This window comes from Cupressus sempervirens, chromosome 8 (assembly GCF_028749045.1).
Source record: "Cupressus sempervirens isolate cs-2001-9-10 chromosome 8, ASM2874904v1, whole genome shotgun sequence".
NCBI lineage: Eukaryota > Viridiplantae > Streptophyta > Pinopsida > Cupressales > Cupressaceae > Cupressus > Cupressus sempervirens.
Window position 1 is genome coordinate 776295604 of NC_143125.1, and position 24197 is coordinate 776319800.

The following is a 24197-nucleotide window of genomic DNA, read 5'->3' on the forward strand; positions in this document are numbered from 1 at the left end:
AATGAGAAAATGAATAAAAAATTACAAAGAATCAAGTTTTATGCTTTTCCAAAATTGGGTACCCAATTTTAAACAACTTGGGTACTTGATTTTTAAAATAGGGTACTGGGTTTGTTTACAATTGAGCACCTAAATTTGAAATCATAGTTTGGACACCTGATCTATATTTAAAAATTGGGTGCTTGATTTTTGAATATGGATTGGGTGCCCAAACCATAATGGATAGCTAATTATAAAAAATTAGGTACCCATTTCTAAAGAGGTGCAATTTCATGTGATTAACTTCTATAGAATTGTGACCCAACTTTATGGATTCACCATGACAACAATAGTATATCCATGTGCTAGGTCCTTCTTTTCCACCACTCCTTTAACTTCTTTCAAGATCTTATGGAAATCACATTCCTTTAGTTGGAACATAACTGTAACCTACAACAAAACATCCAAAGTTATGAGTCCCCTAAGAGACTCAGTAAGAATTTAGCTCTTCCTTGAAAAACCTCATTGTTCCTATATTTTCAAATCAGCTAGAGAATGCAAGAAGATAAAATAGACCATAAAAGATTGAATGGTTTATTGTTGCATAAAATCATGCCAAAGACGATAGTATGGAAATAAAAATTAACATTAAAGAAAAGCCCAAGCAATTTCCATATTTCCTTGCCAAAGGGAAAAATGAAGAAAACATGAGGGACAAACTCATCTTGCTAGACAACAAAGTAGGACTTGGAGACCTCCCCCTAGCTTTTTGAAACAAAGTTTGTGCAGCCACTGTTTCCAAAGAAAAAATTTAATCTTGGGTTTCGTAGGGCTAGACCAAAGGTTAAGGGGATATCTCTTCCAAGTTTGACAATGAGAGAGGTTCCAATAGGTGTTGAGATGGCTAATGATGAACATATTAGTAGTGAGGGTGGCATAAATAGACCTAGAATTGACCAAGTTGAGAGGAGAAGAATCTAGCGAACAAAGTTGGAAAGAACAACACTTCAAAGAATAGACACTATATGAAAAATGGGCCACCTAAAGTTCTCTTTTAACAATGTATTATATTCTTTAATGAGCATAAAGGAGATTATAGATATTCTGTAGGACTTCCCATTGCATGATAGTTCCATCTTTGAGAATATCTTTAAGAAAATAGATAGCAACTTGGGCCCATTTCCTTTCTCAACACCACTGAACAAGAGAAAGGGGTTTATCATTGTTTTTAGATTCCACCATATTGAACCATTCCCACAAAAAATATTGCCCAATTATGAATGTTGAATACTTCCAAGAAGAGGTTTGATAATATTCCAACTCTTCCACAACAACTTGAATACATTGGATCCTCCTAAAAACTATTTAAAGTTTAAGGATAAGAAATCCACCATATCCAATCCACTCCAAACCCAAGATCTACTAGGAAAACTCCTACTAATATTATTTCTAACAAGGATTTTCTTGGGCTCATTACCTTCAATGGCAATCTGAGATCTTCAAATACAAACCCTCCTATCCTTACTTTGAGTACACCAATCACATTTTATGGCATGTTCCATCTTGCCTCCTTTCCCATCTAATCATAGGAATTACCTAATGTATTTATGTAGAAGACCAATTTTCTTGACATTAAAAATCAAATCAAAAGAGAAATACATAGAATAAGAAGAGAGAATCTTCTGATACACCTCACCATAACTAGCCAAAGATAAATAGGAGGAGCTCCATTTTCTAAGTTTAGAGGTCACTCTATCCTTGATCTAGAGCCACATATTTTTGATATTATGATTGATTACAAAAGGAATACCAAGATATCTAATGATATGGTTTGGACTCCCTCAACCAATATTAAAAAATTTGGACCATTTCAGGGGGAGATCTTCCCATCGAAGTAAGATATATTTATTTATGGAGATCTTTGTACTTGAGGCCATACAAAAGATATCCAAATTATCCATAAGATGAATCATGTTTTCTTCTTCAAGGAAAAAAAAAATAGAAGTGTTATCCACAAATTGAACATTGGAAAATTCATCTTGGTTGGGGAGAATAGGACCAAGAATATTGGGGGAGAGAGAATTTTTTCTCAAGAGATAGTGAAGAGAATATACTACAATGACAAAGAGAGAGGGGGCTAGGGGACAACCTTTCCTAATAGACATTGAGAGTTTAAAATAATTAGATCTCACTCCATTTACTTGAATAGTAGTAGAGGCATTTCTCATTAGTGTCACCAACATGTGGGAAAATGTGTGAGTGAAGCTTAGGGCTTTAAGCATCATCAAAATGAATTTCCACTCCACTCTATCATACTCTTTCTCATAGTCAATGAGAAGGATCATGATGCTCTAGTAATAATTTTTAGCCTAGTCCATCATTTCCCAACAATTGATAAGATTTTCAATAATATATCTTTCTTTGACAAATCCAATTTGAGTTGGGTTAATGACTTAGGGAGGATATCTTCCACTCGAGTTGATAAAGTTTTGGCTAAGATCTTGTAAGTCACATTGAGCAATGTGATGGGCCTCTAGTTTCTAATGAGAGTCTTATCTCCCCCTTTAGGAATGAGTTTTATGAGTCTCACATTAATGTCTAATCCTAGGGATCCTCTAGAAAGAGTATAATCATAGAGGTGCTTGAGTTCAAAACTAATCCAAGCTATATTCATTTTGAAAGACTCCACTGATAGTCCATCATGGATTGGGGCCTTATCTTTAGCCATAATCTAAATAACTTTGTTAACTCTCCAATACTAAAAGGGGGTTCAAAGGATAGGGAATACTCCTTTGACATCTTCTTAGGGATGATAGAATATATTTTTCCCCTAGCCTCTTTCATCCTACAACCATCATCTTCTAATCTACACAAGGTCTTATAATATCTTGCAAAGGAATCTAGGATTACCTTAAGATTAGTAATAATCACACCTTGTTTAGATGGGAAATCAATTTTAACCTTGGAATCCTTAGATTTAGGACTTGGAAGAAGAACTTGGACCCTCTCTCTCCCAATTTAAGCTAGTTGAGTCTAGATCTAATTTTTACCCCTCTAGCTCTATCACTGTGGAGCTTTTCTAAGATCATGTTTGATGACCTTAGCATATTTCCTTCCCACTATCTAAAAAGATTTTTCCAAGAGTAAATATTATGGATCCATTTACTGACTTGGTCTCTATGATGGAAAACTAGAGAGTTGTACCAATTTATAATTTGAACATTAGCCTGAATATCTTGATCTTCTAGGAGGGAGGTGTTGAGAAAAAAAGGAGTTAGGATTTATAAGAGACAGAATAGGCTGATCAATTTTGAAGATATCAAAAGTAACAAGGTGATGGTCAAAGGGGGAAAAGGAATAAGTTAGGAAAGATTATTTCCTTGAGGTTTGGAACAAATGAATAAGTATTTATTAAAATAGAGCCTATCCAAAATATACTAAATTCTTTTATCACCTCTCTGAAGGGTGTACTAGATTGTATTGGAGTGAGATTTTAACCCAGCAAGTGGGTCAACAAAGTTAAGCTTATTGATCATCTTATTCTTGATATATTTTTCATTAGTTTTCCAATCAAATATAAGACCCCCACATTTAACTTGGGCACATTCCACCATTTTAAACTCCCCTACCAAGATCCATGGAAGACTAGGAAGGGATGGCATCCATTACCAAAGTTTGATCCTATCATAGGGATCATTTGGAGCATACACCAAACACACTCAAAATTCAAAGTCATCAAATTAGAAGGAGACCCAAGAAGCACACTTACAAGAAGTGAAGCCCCGTTATTTAACAAGTTTCTTCCATCTAGGACCAACCCAAATTGAGGAACCTCATTTCCCTATAGGGTGTTTGGTGGAGAAGATGAATACATATTTCTAGATACACTTCAAAGCAATTCCCAAAGTGAATCCCATAGTTTTAACTTTTTGAAGCAACACGATTTCAACATCTTTCACCCATCTAAGGAAACTCTTTACAATAGATTTCCTACTCGGGTTTCTAATCCCCTAACATTCCAAGAAGCCAATTTAATTTTGTCCATCATAGATTATTATTTATCAGTATCCATAGTGGATTGATATCCTCTATAACAATTGAGGAGCTTCTCTCTAGAAAGCTTGCAGGGTTTTGGATTACCATCAGACTAACATGGCCTCCCTCTTTTCCTTCTAACCACCTCACCTTTAACAAGAAGTAGTGGGTTTTTTTTTTGAGTCTATTCTTCTTCCTTTCCTTATGCTCATCTTGAAATGCAAAATAATATGTTTCACCAACATTCACTTTCTTAGCCTCTTCTCTCATACTTCTATTTGCAAAAATACCTACTTGCCATGCTTCTCAACAATATTGAAACACCTTTGGGGATCAATGGTAAAAATTTAGAACCCTTGCTAATAAAGGTTTGGCTTAACCAAAATCTAGAGGAGGAATTATAGGAAAAGTGGGAATGACAACAAGTGAATAGTAATATAATTTTTCTTGGAGCAAATATTCTAATGACTCTAGTATTTGGGGTTCCTCTTCCTCCACATCTTCCCTCAACCTCTTATAGCTACTAGGATCCTCCACAAGGGAGTCAACCAAAGTAGGTGCAAGTAGAGTATTCTACCAAATGGAAGTAAGAGAAGAGGTAATGTTGCTCTTAGGGGATGTGATTTTGAAATTTAAGGCTCTTTCATTGATTCTTTTGAGAGAAAACTGTTGGACATTTACTTAGGTGATAGGAAGACAAGAGGGATTTTGACCAAGGCCAAGATAGGTAGTAGGAGTCTTATGTAGGGTTTCTTGGTCAACATAGTAAGGTTGGGAAAAATCCATATCAGAATTAATAATGGTATCATCAAAATATTTTATGGGAGAATCTAAACAAGCTTAGACAGAGTCATCATCTTTCATTCAATCCTGGTATGATGTGACAACCTATGGGAGCTTAGGGATTGGACACAGTTCCTCAACACTAGGAGTTGTGTTGAAGGAAGGGGGGTTTTAAAGAAGAGAGCAATGGAGGGTTCAAGGAGGAATATTTATTATTCAGAATAGGGTAGTCTTTTTTCATGTGACCTTTCTTTCAAAAATAAAATAGGCGTTTAGCCCTTCCATTTAAGAAATATACCAATTAACCAAGGATTTGTCAATATCCAAGCTTGAATATCATTCGGAACATCACACCTGGGTTAATTGATACCAGAACATACACATATGAGTTTGGGATTAGTGTGTTAGAGTGATCAATTCTCAAAACCCTACCAATTAATTATAAGAGTTGCAAAATGAAATTCTAGACCAAAGGCCAAAGATTTCTAACAATAAACCCATCTAGTGCTTGACAGGATAGAATTTATTCATTTATAACATCCATAGAACAAGATAGGGAGTAGAATTCACCTAGCCACTTAAAAAAATGTCATTCTAAAATATTTTTTTGAGAATTTGGGTTAGTGAAAATCAAGATAAACAAGCATTTGTGAATCACTTGACAATAAGAGTAATTAAACCCTAGTTTTTGCCCCCAACTTTTGAGAAGCCAATAATTCAATAAATTCCTTAAAGTTAAAATTTTAACATCCATTACAGCAAAAGAATAGTGTAATATCTAACTCTATTATTCTCCTTACAAATCTAAACATGCATTTGATCATTAGGGGTAATGATGAAACTAGAGTGAGCTAGATTCTTACCTCCAACTCCCCCCTAAGTGACAAAGGAATCTACAATGTTTGGAGGGGCTGTAATGAATTGTGTGCCTGCTAGAATGTTCTTGGAGCCTTGGAGCACCTACTTGAAGGATATCCTAGTTTCTACTTACTTTTACATGGCGTGTTCCTCTCTATGTCCAATATTATGCAGATACTTGATTTTCTTTTGAGAATTGTTTGCAAGGAAAATGATTTTCTCAAATGGATTCATGGATGGTGAAATGATACTACCATTTTTGGCTAGTGGGTTCTTCTTAACAACATCAGAGGAATGGGAACTATTTTTGGGTGATGTAGAGGACATAAATGGTTGTATGAAAAATTTAAGAGGGCTTTACGAAATCAAATTTTTGGAGCACTCTCTCCTAGATCTTCTCTTTATAATAAGTATTTTTATTTTGTTCAATACTTATATATAGTAAAGAAGAGATTAGAAAAAAAATGATTATCATTTGTATTGTCATAAATGTTTAGAATAGCTTGCGGGGTGAATTATTTGCTCAAATTCTATATGTACGACATGAACAATTAAACAATAAATGCTTCACTCTTCTACTTATACAACTATTGCTCGGTCTCTACTATAAAACTATCATAAACATAACTTGCATTGCATAATGAAAATATAAACAAATAAATTATTCATCATAGTTTTGACACTAGAATTTTTATATGGAAACCCAATTTTGAAAAACTACGTGTAACATGTCACTCCTTTTCACTCTTTTGAAGTGAGCCCTATAAGGAGCCAACCCTGTTAAAGGTTACAAAAGAAATTGTTAAATGTGACTTGGTTAGAGTATTTAATCACCCTATTAGGAGTGGCCTTGTAAGAGGACTTTGATCATTCCATTCAAAATTTCACCTAGTTAAAGGATTTATACAAACTATTAAGTCATCAAATGAATGTTAGGTCAACCTTTGCTAAAAGGATTTCAATACAAATTGTTTACAATGATAAGAAAAAGAATAGTAGGTTTTTATTTGTGTTATTACAACTCACTTTTGTAGGTTCAGATCTCTATTCATTCTTTATTCTAGTTTATCAATAAGCTTTTTGTTGTCATCTCTGATCTTGATTTTCTTAGTCACCCTTCAAGGAATTAGGCCACTCTTTACATTAACACTTAAGCCTTCTTCTCTAATACACTTATCAATAACATCATATCTACAAGCTTTCTCCTTTAGCTTCACATTCACTCACACTTGAATCTTTCTGATCAACCTTTCTCTATATGTCTCTCTTCACATACAAGCTCTCACACACATCAACATAGCATCCTAGAACACCCACATAGTACTGATTGTTTGGTTTTTTACTTCTTTAAATAGGAAATTCATGCTTTACCATTTTCTATATCCACCATAGATTTTAGGGTTTACAATCAGGTTCACTTGATTCAATCTATCCATCTTCTTGTTCATTCTCTAGAAACTTCTCTAGAGTCCATTTGTTAGATCTTCACCTAATCTTCTCCTTGAATTTATTGATCCAACTCATTAATCCTATCTTCAACATGTTTTACATCTCCCAATAAATCAACTAAATCAACTTGATCTTATGATTTCTTTGAATTTATTCGCTTATTATCACTCAACAATCTTGAAATTATGATACTTGGTCATCACTAAAATACTTGATCATTGTAAAGATTTCTTGACTTGGCATCAACTAAGTTTCTTGGTGGATGCTAATGCTTAGTCAACACTACATTTTTTTTGGCACCAACTATAGGTCAGTTGACACTAACATTACTTGACATTCCTTGGTATTTTACTCTTCTACTCAGCTTGGCTTAGCCTCTTTGACATATACAATTATTTTTCTTTATCAAAGTCTATCTAATCAAATGCCTATTGTAACATCTTTTTCATAACTTCAACCTTTCCTCTAGCTATTATTGGTAAGTCTAAGAAGTTGGGTCTAACTTTTGGGAAAAAAGTGAAAGTGTTTTTCCTATTTTTGAAATTTCTTGTCAATTGATGTCAATATTTGATGCATTTGGAGATTAAATATAAAAAACTTCAAAAATAAAACTATAGTGCTCAAAATCTAATTTTTTATTATGTAATTTATTTATGTACCTATATGGTAGATTTTTTTTTTTTGGTATGGATCTTTAAAAACCACTTTTTCAAAATCCCTCTTTCAAGACTATACCACTTGTGTACGAACACCATAATTTGACACAAATAAATGAATTTTTGTAAATCCTTTTAACGGGATTTACCTGATATACCTAAGATTGATGATAATATTATTTTCTTAATTTTTTCTTGAATAAATAATTTATTATTAATTATTAATTGGCTATAAAGGTAAATTTTAAAATCTCTTGGGTACATACACCATAATTTGAGAAAAATTATACTTTTTTCAAAAAAAAAAAAAAAAACTTCAAAAGAATTGTATGTAGATTGACAATATATAAATTAATTTAATAGAAACCATAAAATAAAAAGGTTATTAAAGTTTTACTGATCCTCTTTATTTTACATTTAGGTACCCCCTTGATAAAAAATTAATGCAAAAATAGTAAATAAAATCATAACACTATAAAATTTATATTTCTAAAATGAGGAGACTAAGAACTCTAATGGGGTTTTTTTTGTAAAAAATGTTGATCGAGAAGACCCACTAAAAATTATGGTAAGGCATGAATTTGTCAATTCAATGCCTTAGCCAAATCTTGAGAGGTCAAGGCATAGGCTTGGTCTCACCAAGCCTATCCTAAACCAAAATCTAAGGTAGGAGAAAAAAACCCTGCCCCATGTTGTAAGGAATGGACACCCATTATTTGAAATTCAAAAAATAGGTTCCCATTTTGAAAATGTAAAATAGACATTTAAAACAGATTTAAAATCCCCAGTTTTATTTTATTTTGAATTTTTAAAAATAAGTACCCATTTCTAAAAAAATCATTTTTTTTAATAGGTACCCATTTTTAACTTTTTAAAAGTGGGTACCTAGTTCTAAAAAAATCAATTTATTATTTTTACAATAATGGTTACCCATTTTTGAATTTTGGTCAGGCACCTAAGCCTAATACAGGTGCACATTTTAAAAAAAAGGGGTATCCATTTCTAAAAGAGCATTATCTTAGTCTACTGACTTTCATAGAATTGAGACCCAACTTTTTGCTTATACACCTATAGTTATGATCAACTTCTCAAATCGTCTTTATCAGTCCAATAGATATGACATTTAAATTAGGTAGCAATATGTCTCATCAATAGATTTGACATCAATGAAAAAATAAAAATTGTTCCAATTGTAAGTTTTAATCAATCTCCCTCTTTGGCATTGATGGAAACATCTCAAATTATAAAAATCCTAATAGTAATTAAGTTACCATACAACCCAAAATATTTCATTTTGATTCTCTTTTCTTAATTTCTCCCTCTGAAATAATATCTCTCTCAATTTAGTAATCTCTTCCAACCCTATCTTTCTCATCACTATACTCTCCCTCTGTAGTAATCTCTTTCTCTGTATATTTCTCCCTCTTAAGTAATCTCTCCTTGTTTGACAACAATGCCAAAGAGATGGAGTTGTCTCAGTTACAAACTCTTCATACATCTAAATTATGTAGATTTTGCATGTTTGGCTAATACTTTTCATTTGCCTATGGCTGGTATGCTTATGCCTTACTAAAGTATTCTATCTTAGGCATGTCCCAAAGTAGAGTTATATTACACCACTATGTAGAATGTTTTGATTAGCACATGTGATGCAATGCATCTTGTCTTCTTAGTCAACTTTGGTTAGAGGAGTCACCCCTAGTTTACCTTTAAGATATTCATGAGTATCTTTAGGTAAGGGTCTTGTGAAAATCTTAGAAATATGTTCCTTGGCATTTACATATTCTATGTTCACTTCTTTGTCTTGAACCAATTATGTCAAGTTGTGATACTTGATAGAAATGTGCTTTTTTGCAGTGTGCATCACTAAATTCTTTAAAATGTTGATAGAACTTGTGTTATCACACTAGTTACCCACTGGATATGTAATAAAAAAAATAAAATTAATCCACATTATGTTTGAAAAATTCACTATAGCTTCCACATACTTGGCTTGAACTATTGATTTGGAAGTACAATTTTGTTTCTTGCTTGTCCATGACACCAATCGCTTTCCTAGAAAGAATGCACCTGCATGAGTGCTTTTTCTATAATCAATATTTTCTACCCAATCTAAGTTAGTGAAAACCTTTAGTCCAAATCTATCACTTCTCTTGTAATAAAATCTATAGTCTTTTGTACCTTTAAGATGTCTCAATATCCATTTTACATCCATCATGTGATTCTCTTTAAGATTTTTGAAAATCTGGCAACTATTCCAACTGGCAAAGCAATATATTAGTCTACTATGAACAATATATTGCAATTTTCCAATTATGGATTTGTATATGGTCTGGTTCACATTAGTAGAATCATCATTCTTATATATCTTATGTCATTCAAACATAGGTGTACTCATTGGCCTTGAATACTCAACACCAAAAGTCTTTAGTATTTCCTAGATGTATTTGGATTGTGTCATGAAAATACCGAACTTCATTTGACATGCTTGTAATCCAAAAAAGAATTGGATTTCACCAAACATAGACATCTCAAATTCCTTTTCCATTTCATTAGCAAATGATTTGCATAATTCTTCTCTTCCTCCATATATAATATCATCAAAAAATATTTCAGATAACAATACTACACTATTCTTACCATTCTTCAAATATAGGTTATGGTTATCATTTGTCCTTTTAAAACTAATTTTCTTTAATAGCTATGTAGTCTTTCATACCATACTATTGGGAATTACTTCAATCCATCAAGGGATTTGTTTAGTTTACATATTATGTTCTTCTTGTTTGGATCTACAAATGCTTTAGTCTATTCAATGTACACATCTTCCTTTAATATACCATTTAGAAATGCAGATTTGACATCCATTTGATATACCTTGAAATTCTTGTAGGCTGCATATGCAAGAAGAGTTTTGACTCCTTCAAGTCTTCCAACATGAGAATTTTTTAATCTATAATCAACTCCTTCTTATGCATAACCCTTGCATACCAATATTGCATTGTTCCTTGTTAATTCTCCATTCTCATTGAGTTTGTTCCTAAAAATTCACTTTGTTCCAATAACACTTTTGTCTTTATGTCTTGGCATCAAAGTACAACTATTTTTCTTCTCAGTCTATTCAATTTCCTCTTTCCTTGCTTGAATCCAATTTTCATTCACCAAAGCATCTTTTACTAATTTTGGTTCAAATTCACATAATAAACATGTGTCATCTATGAGCTTTATTTTTTTCATTACACTTGATTTAGAATTTCCACTAATTTGTTCAAGTTTATGATGTCTTCTTACATATTTTTCTAACATAGGTAGTTTTCATCTTGGTTCTTCTTTAGGTTCATCTGGAAAAATAATCTCACGCTCATTTCCTCTTCCTTACTCTAGTTTTGGTTCAGGTTTTGTATGCTCAAAATTTTCTATTTGATGGTTGACATTTCATGTCTCAAACTCAACATCTTTAGTCTACTACTCAACACCAACTCTTTGTTCCCCAACAATTTGTATTTGTACTCGATCATTTCTTGTATACTGGGAAATTTTAGCTTGACCTATTTATTTACTTTGAGTGCTAGGAGCATCATTTTCCACATAGATGAATGTACTATAGTCTTCAAGTCCTTCATTACATGAAGTTTCAGCTCATTCTACAAGCTCATCAACTCTCACATTTGCACTTTCTACAACATTTTTAGAGTTAAACACTTTTAAGATTTTATTTTAGTGGAATAACCTAGGAATATGTCATCACTTTTTGTATAAATATTTCCATTCCTATTTTGTTTTAGTATATAGCATCTACTACCAAAGATTTTGAAATATTTAACATTAGGAGCATAACCATACCATAGTTCAAAAGGTGTAACATTTGTACCTTTCTTCATGTGTACTCTATTTATGGTATAGACAACAATTCTAACCACTTTTCTCCAATATTTATAGGATACATTCTTCTCCATCATTAATGTTCTTCAATAGTCCATTATTAATCTATTTCTCCTTTCACCTATTCCACTCTAAGGAGGGTTCTTTAGTGTTGACATTTGTCTTTTGATTCCTCTATCATTGAAAAATGTATTGAATTCATGTAAAATTAATTCATCACATCTATTAGATATCAAACATTGGAATTACAAGTGGGAAGAGAGTAAAATTTTGAGGGGGGAGGGGTGAATCAGGAGTGGAGGGGTGAATCAGGAGTTTAAACTTGGACCTATAAAACTTTTGCTAGTCATACATCACATGCATTAATATACTAAAATAGCATGTTAAGCATATACATCAATCATGTAAATATGTAATCAAACACACACATAACTCTAGATGTGATTATCCAAAAACCCTCCAAGTGAGAAGGTAAAATTGGGTTGGGGATGACACCTACAAATCTTCACTACCACAGCAATAAAGTCTATCCAATTAGGGTTATAGTGGTTTGACCATGAATCATGATCTACTCTATGAAAGGCCTACCATGTTAAAGGCTTACAAAGACTATTAAGTCCCACCTTGTTAGAATATTTCAACACCCTATTAGAAGTGTGCTTGGTTAGAGGACTTCAACCTACAATTAAGTAAGCACCCCATTAAAGGACTTCATACAACTTTTTAGGACTACTCTGTTAAAAGATTTAACTGAAATCACCTATTAAAATGTCTCAACATAAATCCTACAGTTAGTGCTTGCTTGCCTAATTATAGATCACCTCTGCACAATCTCTGATTGATCCTTAATGATCTAATGTATCAATTTTGTATCCTTTGTTAGAGAAACTATTTATTTACACTTATTAATTAATTCATGTTTTTTTAATTAATTAAGTCATCTATTACTCTAGTCTACTTAAGCTTACTCTTAGGTGCATATAATTAATATTTTATATTAATTATAATGCACAAACCTAGTTTTCTTTCCCTTTAGGGTTTCGTTCACCTTTAAGGTTAAACTTTTGTACATTTTGTTTTCATAACTTGGAATACAATTTTTCTCTCACACCATTGGGATTTTCCAAGCTCTGCTTTTTGCTTTTCTAGTTTCTCTTTAGTACGAGTTATTTTCATGTAGGTGTTCTTGGATATATGTGAAGTTAGATTTCACAACTTATACATAGTATCAAAGCATCCCTGCTACTTCTTGGTTTGAAGATTTTTGAAGCCATGATTCGGAGTCAGAAACCCCAACTTTTTTGAGGGTTTTTTCTTCAATTGGGAGGAAGGCATTTTTTTGGCTCACTTTAGGCCAAATGGACATTGCCATCATGCTTAGAAGGCTTGGTATAGTGAAAAATCATATAAAACTTTTCTTTTTTTGTCGCTGCAGCTTTTGGAAAAAAATCAACCTCCCAGAGGGCCATAGAGATGAAAAATCACAAAAAAATTTAAAAAAATAAAAAGTGGTCATCTAGGCTGCTCCACCTCGTGGCCACCCTCTAACCAACCTAACATTGTCGAAGTGCCACTTGTACCTAGCCTAGGCTTAGCCACCATTGACTGCACAACTATACCATAACTAGCACTCTATTGTCGCAAGCAAGCTCCCCTCTAGCCACCTTTGCTTGGCTTAGCTACTGCCACTGTCGGTGGCCCTTCCCTGTACTACCACCACCACCAAAGTGCTTTGCATGGGTACAGTCACCTATCTCCCAACTGTCAACATCACTAAGATGACTGTTGATGTCATCTAGTTGACTGCTAACATCATCAATTTGATGTGCTCATGTCATCTTCCCTGCCCCTTTCTAACATCATTTTTTGGTAATGAGATGTTACTTTTTGACCACTGACATCATTTTTTGGTAGCCAAATTTTTCTCAGCAATAGGCAGTTAATGGCTATATGGTCATCAAGTTTTTTTGTAGTGACTATAATTTTCTAGAGAGCTTGATTTTGGAGTAGTAGTTCATTTTTTGGCCATAAATTGAGCATGCAAAGGTCTTGTTTCAATCCAAAAAAGAACCAAAAAGCTAATTCTGAGACAAAGACAATGATACTAGTTTCATTTTGTTTTGAGTCTATTTGAGCTCCCATTTTTGGCATTGAAGTAGAGGCTTCAGTTTCCTCTCTCTCTCTGCATCCAGAATCCAAGTTTTTTTCTCAGTTTTTGTTCTTTCAATAGTTGTTGTTGTAGGGGGAAGCATTTTATTTTCTGTAATTTACTTCAAAATAAACCCTTTTGCTTCCATCTTCTTCTCTCAATGTTGGACCCTTCTATGACCTAGCTCACACCACACAACTATCACACCTGGAAAGCACAAATGACTAGGCTTCTTATGTCATGAGGCTTATGGTCATGTCTGGATGAGAACCAATCTATTCTATTATGCCCTTTTGAGGTTCTTCAATAGAGAAAAAAAAAGGATGAAGCCATGGGATTGAGTGCATTAAACATCTCAGACAGTCTCTTATTTCCCTTGGATGGTTTGATCACTCCTCAGGCTATTTGGACCAAGTTTCACAACTTGATTGGCATAATGAATGTGTTCTAGGCACTATAGCTTGATGCAGAGCTAACTTCTTTGACACCTACCAGCTTCCCCACCATTGAGGACTTCTTGATGAAGTTCAAATCTCTATGTATAGTTTTGCAGGGATGTGGAAAAAATGAAATAGATGATGAGTGTATTTTTTTGATATTCTTAAAGTTGCAAGGACAGTATCAAATCTTTTCCTCCACTTTCTACTCCACTATGGATGCCTCGGGTAATGACATTAGATGCCTTCTTTTGAGACATTTTGTGATTGCTTGACATAGGAATAGGAAAAGATCCAATAGGTGGATGACTCTAGCTCTTCTAGCCAAGCATTGGTTGCTTAAACTTCTTAGGAGAAACCAAAATAGAAAGCCAAACTGAAGAAAGATAAACCAGAAACTATTTCCAAACCTCTAGCTAACCCTTCCAAGGGTAAATCTACTTCAAAGTCTACTAATTCTACCTCCAAGACTAAGAAGAAATCAACTAAGACCTACAATTTTTGTGGAAAGGATGGACATTTTGTTTCTAGGTGTTGGAAACATTTTGAGGCTTTAGAGGAAACCATGCAAGAGCATCACATTTCAGCTCCTAAGTTTTCATCACCCCCTTCAGGGAAAGGTCACACTCTTACTACATGAGCTATGACTTATGGGCCCACTTGGATTCTTAATTCTGGTGCCTCTCACCATATTAAAAACACTCAATAGTTGGTCACCTCACTTGCTCCTTGTGCTACTTCATAGATTCCTATTGGGAACTCATCACATCTTTCAATCATGGGTTTTGGTTCTATTGCATTAGCTAGGGGTTCTCTTCAGGATGTTCTTTTTGTCCTTTATATATCTATGAACCTATTGTCTATTTATCAAATTTTCCACTCTAGCTCTTGGAAGACAATTGAGTTCTCACCACATGATGTGGTTATTCAGGACTTACTTCATTCTAGGTTGATTGTGGCTATTGGGAGTGTTGACTCTGTATCTCACCTCTACAGATTTGATGGATTTGAGTCTTCTAATGACATAGGTTTCTATCTTATAGCACATGTAGATTTAGTAAGTAGACTTTGACATGAGCATTTGGGCCATGTCAATTACAAATATCTTTAGCAGATGAGCACACAAAAACTTGTTCTTGGGCTTCCCCACATTTCCTACACAAATGGTGGTTTTCAAGGTTGTGCTCTTGGAAAACAACATAGGGATCCTTTTCCACATGGATACGCCACTCATGCTTTGGCACCATTGGAGTTGATTCATAGTGACCTCATGTCATTTCCCACTCCTTTTTCTAGTGCTAGATATGTGCTTACTTTCATTGATGACTTCTCCAAATGTACATAGGTGTACTTTTTGAAGTACAAGTATAATGTCTTTAATTCATTTCAAGTCTATAAGACATTTGTAGAGAAGCATTATGGTCTTTCTATTTGGTAGATATGCACATATAATGGGGTGGAGTATGTGAACCAAGCTTTTAGGAATGTTTTCTCTAAACATGGTCTTCAACATCAATTTTTAGTGCTCTACACCCCTCAGTAGAACGGTGTGGTAGAGAGGAAGAATAAAACATTTTGGGAGATGACTAATTATATGATTTAGTCCAGGTCCATGGATTCATCTTTTTGGGAAGAGGTAGTCAATTGTACTGACTATATTCATAATCAGATGCCTCACAAGGTTTTTCAACATATGACTCTTGAGGAGGCTTGGTGTCATGTCAAGCCTGATGTATCTTCATTTTGACTTTTTGGTAGTGAAGCATGGGCATTTGTACTTGATGCTCAAAGGAGAGCAATGGAGCAAAAAAGCCAACACCTCATTTTTGTTGGCTACTGCAAGGATGTTAAGGCCTATAGGCTATTTGATCCTGATTCCAAAGAGGTCCTATTTTGACGAGATGTCTAGTTTGATGAGCACCTTTCTATAGTAGATACCCTACCTCTAGAGTCTACTTCACTTACCACTACTCCTTCATACTTTCTAGTCTCTTTTCCAAATGATGAGGATGATCATCTTGGTGATCCCCATTTACCTCTGCCATAAGATCCTCCCCAGATGCCTAAATGGGCATGAGCAATAATTGAGGCTATAGGATCACTAGCTAGTGACAGGTTCACTTCTTGTCACACCCAATCTCATACTGCAGGTTCTAGTCTTCTCAGTCATGCTATTTGTGATAATCCTTAGACATTTGGAGTAGTAATAGGACATTCTAAGTGGGATAGTGCAATGGAGGAGGAGTATTCTTCTTTGATGAAGAATCATACTTGGGATCTTTGTTCTCTTCCTAAGGGAAGAAGGTTAGTGTGATGCAAATGGTTGTATCATACTAAGTTTTTTGCTAATCATTCAATTGATAAGCACAAGGATTGTAATGTTGTGAAGGGTTTTTCACAAGTTGAAGGTATTAATTATACTAAGACATTTGCCACTATCATCAAGATGAACTCTATTCACCTTGTCTTATCCTTAATAGCTTTACAGGGATGGCACATTTTTTAGATTGATGTGAAGAGCGCATTCTTGCATGGTGATCTCCCTAAGGGTATTTACATGGAGTAGCCTTAGGGATTTGTATAGAATTCCTCCTTGGTTTTTAGACTTCAAAACTCATTGTATGGTCCAAATAGGTCCCTCGAGCTTAGTATGAGAAGATGGACTCCTTTTTGCTTTCTACAAGCTTCACCCACTACCATTTGAATCCAATAGTCTACATTCAACATTTTGAGGCTAAGGTTTTGATCTTTGTGCTATATTCTGATGACCTTCTTCTCATAGGTACCTCATCATCTATGATTCATGATATTCAGTGAACATTCATGGAATGGTTTGAGATGATTGATCTTGGTCTTTTACACTATTTTCTTGGTCTCTAGATTGTTAAGTCCTCTACTGGAATCTTTGTTTACTAGAAAAAGTATGCTCTTGACATGCTTTGATTCTTTGGCATGCTTGATTGCAAGATTGATCCCACACCTTTTCAATTAGGTGTTACTTTATCTACCTCATGCACTTTGCCTTCAATGGATCCCACATTGTACCAACAGTTGGTTGGCAACTTGTTATACCTGACCCACACTTGTCCCTCTCCTTTGTAATTGGTCTTGTCTCTTAGTTTTGACATGAGCCTCATGAGATTCATTTTCAAGCTACCAAGCATATTTTGAGATACATTCAGGGCACCCTTATACATGGCATTCATTACACATCAAGGACTCTTCACATTGTTAGCTACACTAACTCATATTGTGCTAGTGATGTTGATGATCAAAAGTCTACTCTTGGCTTTCTTTTCTATCTTGGCTTTGGTCCTATCACATGGTCATCCAAGAAGTAGCATGCTCATGCACTTTCATCTATGGAGTAGCAATGCTTGCTAGTTAGGAGATTTTATGGCTTTGACAATTGATGACTAAGTTTGGTTTTCCTCTTGATCATCCCACTATTTTGTGGTGCAATAATCAAAGTGCTATTCAAATTTCCTACAACCTAGTAGAACATCAATGCACTAAACATATTGAGCTTCATATGCATTTCATCTGTCAGCTGATCTAGGATAGTGTTCTCACTTTGGAGTATATTTCCACTAATGCCTAGGTTGTCAACATCTTCACCAAGTCATTTGGATCACCTTGGTATCTTCAGTTGTGGTCTATGCTTGGGGTTATGGAAGTTGTACTTGGGGGGTCTTGTTGAGGCCTTCGTTCATTTTTTTAGCATGTTTGTTCTATGTCTTTTTGGAGAAAGGTTTTTCCCACTATTTCTCCTTCGTCTCCACTTTAGAGAGATTTCCTTGTTTTGGGTACTTGATCAGTCATTATTATTGGGACCCATTTTCCTTCTTTCATAGCTTTGCTAGGTTAGCTTACCTCCTAAACTCTGCTTGGGGGGGGGGAGGGGTGTTAGAGTAACTATTTATTTATGCTTATTAATTAAATCATGTTGATTTAATTAATTAAGTCATCTACTACTCTAGTCCACTTAAGCTTACTCATATATGCATATAATTAATATTTTATATTAATTATAATGTGCAAACTTAGTTTTCTTTCCCTATAGGGTTTTGTTTACCTTTAAAGTAATTTTTTTTACTTTTGGTTTTCATAACTTGGAATACAATTTTACTCTCACACCATTGAGATTTTCCAAGTTCTAGCTTTTCCTTTTCTAATTTCTTTTCAATATAGGTTATTTGCATGCAAGTGTTCTTGGCAATTTGTGAAGTTGGTTTTCACAACTTCTACATTCTTCTCTATCCTCTATTCTTCACTTAACCAATTCTACAATTCACTCTTATTTCTAAGTCACCTTGAATTCTCTAAAAGCTTTATTCTATCATTCACCCCTTGTATATTGTTCTCATTATTGTTAAGAGTTTAGGGCTTCATCCTCCTTAAGAAGACTCTAGTGGATTAGTGTTAGGTATGAATCTATGACTAAGATTCATCCATTTCACCAATTAAACGTTCCCATTTTATGATTGGTTGCATGCAATTGCATAGGGAATCCACATATAGATCTATCCTTATCTCTAAAAGATTGAGATCTATCCTTAAGTTAGCTTGAGAATAGTTTACATAGTTGTTTGTGCCATTATAAACAAATATGTCCAAACTATGTCACTTGGCATATGAAGTCTCTAATTCTTAGCATACATTATATTCTACTTCTAAATTGACACTTGAACTACTATACTTCCACTATTTACTCAGCACTTGAATCACTCAACATGGTCTATCTATTCAACACTTGAGTGACTTGGCACATGAGTGACTTGACACTCATTACAATTTGGCATGGTCTAACATTTATATGTTGTGCTTGTCATGTATTACTAGTTTGACATGAACTATGTAAATGGCTTAAGTGTGTTGACACTCACTTGTCAAAACCAATCTAAGATCAACAATCTTCCCCTCTAACATGAGTGTCAAGAACACTTAAATATACAATATTATACTTAACTTCTTGAGCATAACATACCCATGACTCGACTTATATACAAAACTTCAGAAGTTTCAATTTTTATTTTTTGTAATAACCTATATACCTCAAAATTGATAACTCCCCCAAAGTTAATGTGTCTATTGTATCTAAAAACTGTGCTTCACTTTGAATTCAATGTACTGTATCTAATACTCTTTCATCTGATATGTTCTATCCTAGCTAATTTTGTATCTGTTTACTACTTTTTCTCAAAAAATGTGTCTCTGTATTTCACCCCAGTGATATAATCTTATTTTATTGTCTTCCTTTCTTTTATTTGCTGCTCCCCTTTTTTCATACCCCCCTTCTATATTTCTCTTCTTCTTGCTCCCTCTTTTCTTTATTCTCCCCCTATGTTACATTTTCCCTTCTTTCCTTATCTCTCAGGCCCTTTTTTGACACTTATGTCAAATGGGCTATACATGTATAGTTTGTTTGTCCAAAAATGATTTTATGGACCTCCATTATGATTTTGAGAGCTCCATCACAATTTTCACATGCAACATCCAATGATTTGTTCTAGATTGCAAGCTCGACAACAAGGTGTACTAGGTCATCTAAGGTAGAAAGATTGGGATCTTTCTTTAGTAGAGTTTTTTCATAACCTAGTTCTTTTGTAGTGTTTCCATGTGTGGGGTGAGGGATGCCTTTATACATGTCAATTTGGCTCTTATGCTAGCCTCTTTTGTTGTTAACACAACTAATTGACTTTGTGACTGAAGCAATGTATGAAAATGCTTCTCACTTTGAGTAGGTTTTTGAGTTAATGTTGTACCTCATATGTAAAGATTTCTCTTTAAGCTCGGGATATGATGTCTGGTCTCTTGGGTGAAGAGTATACGGTCACTAAATTTGGTGTACAATGAGAATATATTCTCAAGTATCTTTTTCATATCCTCAGCCTTTTTTTCCAATGCAACTTGAGTGAGTGCTATATCACCAAATATCTTTTCCTTTACCTTAGGTATTTTCTCATTCTCTTTAGATTTTCTCTTGTCTAACACAATGACATGACTAGCACCTACTCCTTGTGCTTTAGGTATAAAAGAATCTATCTGTCCTACTTCTTGCTATCTAGTAGTAGTGTCTTTTTCTTCTTTTGTAGTTTTCTTTTGCTCAACTGTGTCAATTGTAACAAATGTATCAACCTTAATAGATGTATCTAAAATTTTTTGAGGCAAAGGTTGTGCTTGAGTAACTTAAGGGATGATAGAAGGTGGTTCTCATAGATTCACCTTGTCCCTTGTAACATTAGTTATTGCCTTTTGTTGCTCATCTATACTGACCAAAACTAGATTTTCACATAGCTTGGCATACAGTGTAGATTGGACTAGTATCTTCTTCAAGTCTTCTACAGCCAAAGGATTGATGTTTTGATTTGAAAGATCAAAGACATCATTTATAATAATGGTTTTAGTAGACTTGACTATGTCATGTGGGGGGCTAACACTTAGCACTTGTGTGTCTTACACACTCTGTTTATCTTACTGTTGTTCAGTTGTTGCCTTGTCATCAATTTGTTTTTTAGTTTTCTCCCCCACTGTATCATCTTTCTTATCATCTTCTTTTTTGTCATCATCATTGTCATCTTCATTCTTATCATCACCTTTACCTTCAAAAGGGTCAACTTCTCATTGTTTTACAATGGTCAACCCATAGATAAGTTTTCATATTTGGGTAGATATCCTGACCACATCTTCAATATTGTTTTGATGTATGCAAAAGGATCTGTATTTAGGTGTAAACCTAACTCCATATTTGTTACTAGCCTTAGAAATTTTCTCTTTTGTTAGTTCTGGCATTACTGGGGATAAAGTGGTTTTTGGTGTAAATAAGTATTTACTTATTACACTTTACTCAAGTCTACTTAGGTTAATGCATTATTTCATTATTTTGTATTAGTTTATTATTTCTCAGGTGAGACACTTATGATTTTGCATACTCTTATGAGTTGTCATGTTGACAACATTGGAGTAATCAACTCTAATTTAGCACATGGTGTCTACAACATAATTTTGCATGCTACACCTTTGTAGGCTTATCCTATCATCATCACACTTACTCCTATGCTTAACCCATATCTGGTGGACATGTGCCTAGTTATATGACTTATCATGTTGCTCATTCCTATGCATTCTAGAAGCATCCATGAGGTCTTTATATATAGGTACTCCTAGTGTACTTAAATCCACATTGAATGAATATTATATCATCATTTTGATCATACTCTTTTGGTCTACTATTGTGCTTGTGCTTGAGTTTATTGGTCTTGGGTGAATTTTTCCTTAAGGAAAATTCTTACATGATATTAGAACTTGGTGAAATTCTCTTCACATAGCCATTTGAAACCATTGTTTCTTCAACACCTCGACCAAAATCTAGAGAATCCAAAAAATTTGGAGCATCTAGAGCCAAATCAAACCTTACCATTGTACCGAGGATGCCGATTCAGTAAGAATTGGCTACAAATTTTCCTATGCTGGGCCAAAGATGATTTTGAGGCAATTTTTTTTGCAAACTAGTACCCGAGTGCCTAATCTATGAATTTAGAGTTGGGAAGTGACACCCCAACCCCTGTAGAGAATATTTGTAGAATATTCTATCCATTCTATGGGAAATAATCAATAATACTGGCGGCTAATTGCCTAATTTTTGAGCTGCCCAACCAAATCTGACTAAGTTTGTAATTCCTAACTCTAACTAATGGTAGTCAACCAACATATCTTTGACCTTTTGATAGCTCATTTGGTTTAAACCTACAACTTTGGGTTTTCTAGTGACACATGGCCCACATAGTCCTCGATTGTAGCCACTTACATAGACTAGTTAGAGGACACCTATTAGGCCATGTAGACATATCCAAGCCTTACCATATCACCAACTATCAAGCCATGATGGAACCTACCGTACTCTAGTTAGCTGCTATGTCATCACACACATTGGATCCATACCATCCAACTTAGCACCCTATCAGTGACACGTTAGACAAATTGTACAACCTAGTCACCTGACTATATGCTTGCATAGGCTAGACATGTTTTAGTTTGTATAGGTTTCACACAATCTGTACATGATGAAGTCATTGTCCATACGAGACACGTCATTGGTGATGTCACCTAGGGGCCAAAATTTGCTAATGTCATAATTTTACTACTTTAAAATTGATGAGCATCTAACCATCATCTAGGAAAAAATTTGAATTACTATAATGGCCATATGACTATCAAATTTAATCATGTAGTTTGTTAGTCAAACCCCTCTTGAGATTAATTTTTGATTTTGCAGTCCAACTTTGGGAGGCCATATCTTAGTCATCCAGACTCCAAATTAGGTGTGATTTTTTTGATTTTTGGTAGAATTTCCTAAAATCTTCAATGGTGCTATTTTTTTCTAGTTTTGGTGCACAGATTTGTCAAAAATTGTGTCTTTTAGTGACTATATCTATCCAATCCTATATTTTGCAACTTCAATTGCTCTATACATGCTCATCTAGACTCAAAATTAGGTTCCATTTTTTTCAAAGTGTGTTATTTTTTTTTCTACTTTCTAAATCTATAATTAGATTATAGGATTGTGTGGACATAAATATCCCTTTCAACATTAGGGCATTTTCTGCATTACTTTGCTTTGATTACTTTTCAAAACTATTCTACATTTGAGCTACAGTGCTTAATATCATATTTGAGTCTCAAACGATAGTTCTAATAAGAAAAAATTGAAGCTCACATACCACACTACATCATATATTATAGGGGGTTGATTGCATATTTCTACATTTTTGAGGGTACATTTATTGATCTCATGGGGGAGTTTTGTTTCACATGTCAATTTGGAATTAGACCACCATTGACAAAAAGGAACCATAAAAAATAGATTGCTTTAGTCATTGATCATGTAAGAAGTGATCATAAGGAAGTATTTCCTTATTTTTGTTCCAAGGAACTGATCTCTGACATTGAAAGACAACCACCTATTAGCAGACTCTGGGATATTATTATACTGAATATGAGTTTTGATATCATGCATGTCATTAATAAGCTCATTCACCCATATGATACATGGATGGCTCTTTGGAATAAATATTGAGATCACACAATTCCTCCTTTTCTAGATGGCATTCTATCTTTAGTAGCTTCAGTATTGGTTCCTCCAACTCCACTTGAGATCCCACCTCCAAATACTCCTATTGATACTACTAATCTAGTTCCAGCCATAGATGCTCTTGATTTAGTTTAGTAGGATATACCATGTCTTCCTACTTTAGCTTCATGGGATGACTTCCTTCCAGATATTGTAGGTCTATTCATGGAGTCTCACATTGAAGATGTGGGAGGCATCATCAATACCATTTTTCTTCTCTTTATTGATGGACTACTTCATGCATTGTGGAAACTAATCATGACACCAGAAATAGTGATTCAACTGACTCAAATATGTGGGGTCCTATTAATAGATACAAAGAGAGGTCAAAGCATTAGCAAATTCCGCATGCACATATTGCCACAGTAATAGGTCCAACATAGTAGGATACACCTTGCCTTCTAGCTCCAGCATCAGTGGATGACTACTTGACAAATATTTCAGGTTTTTCTTTGAAGTCACACATAATAGATTTGGAAGACATCATTGATGATATACATCTTCTCTTTGATGATGATGATCCTTCTTTAGTTATTGCAAGGGTTCATTCTAACCCTCATGTCCATTCTCTACATGATCTATCTTCACAAGTTGATATGATTATGGATCCTTATACACAGTAGTTGCAGGAGGTCTCTTTATCATTTGAGGAGATAGTTTGTTCTTTGGGAGATGTTCTACATCCATCCTTGCTAGATCTACACTCGTTCTTTACCATAGTTTTGGAAGGGGTGATAGTCAGTATCAACATAATGACAGTTGAGTAGGTTTTAGAGGCATCATTGATCATCGAGATTCTTTCTTCACACAAGGGAAGCATCTCTTATGTACCTATGCTA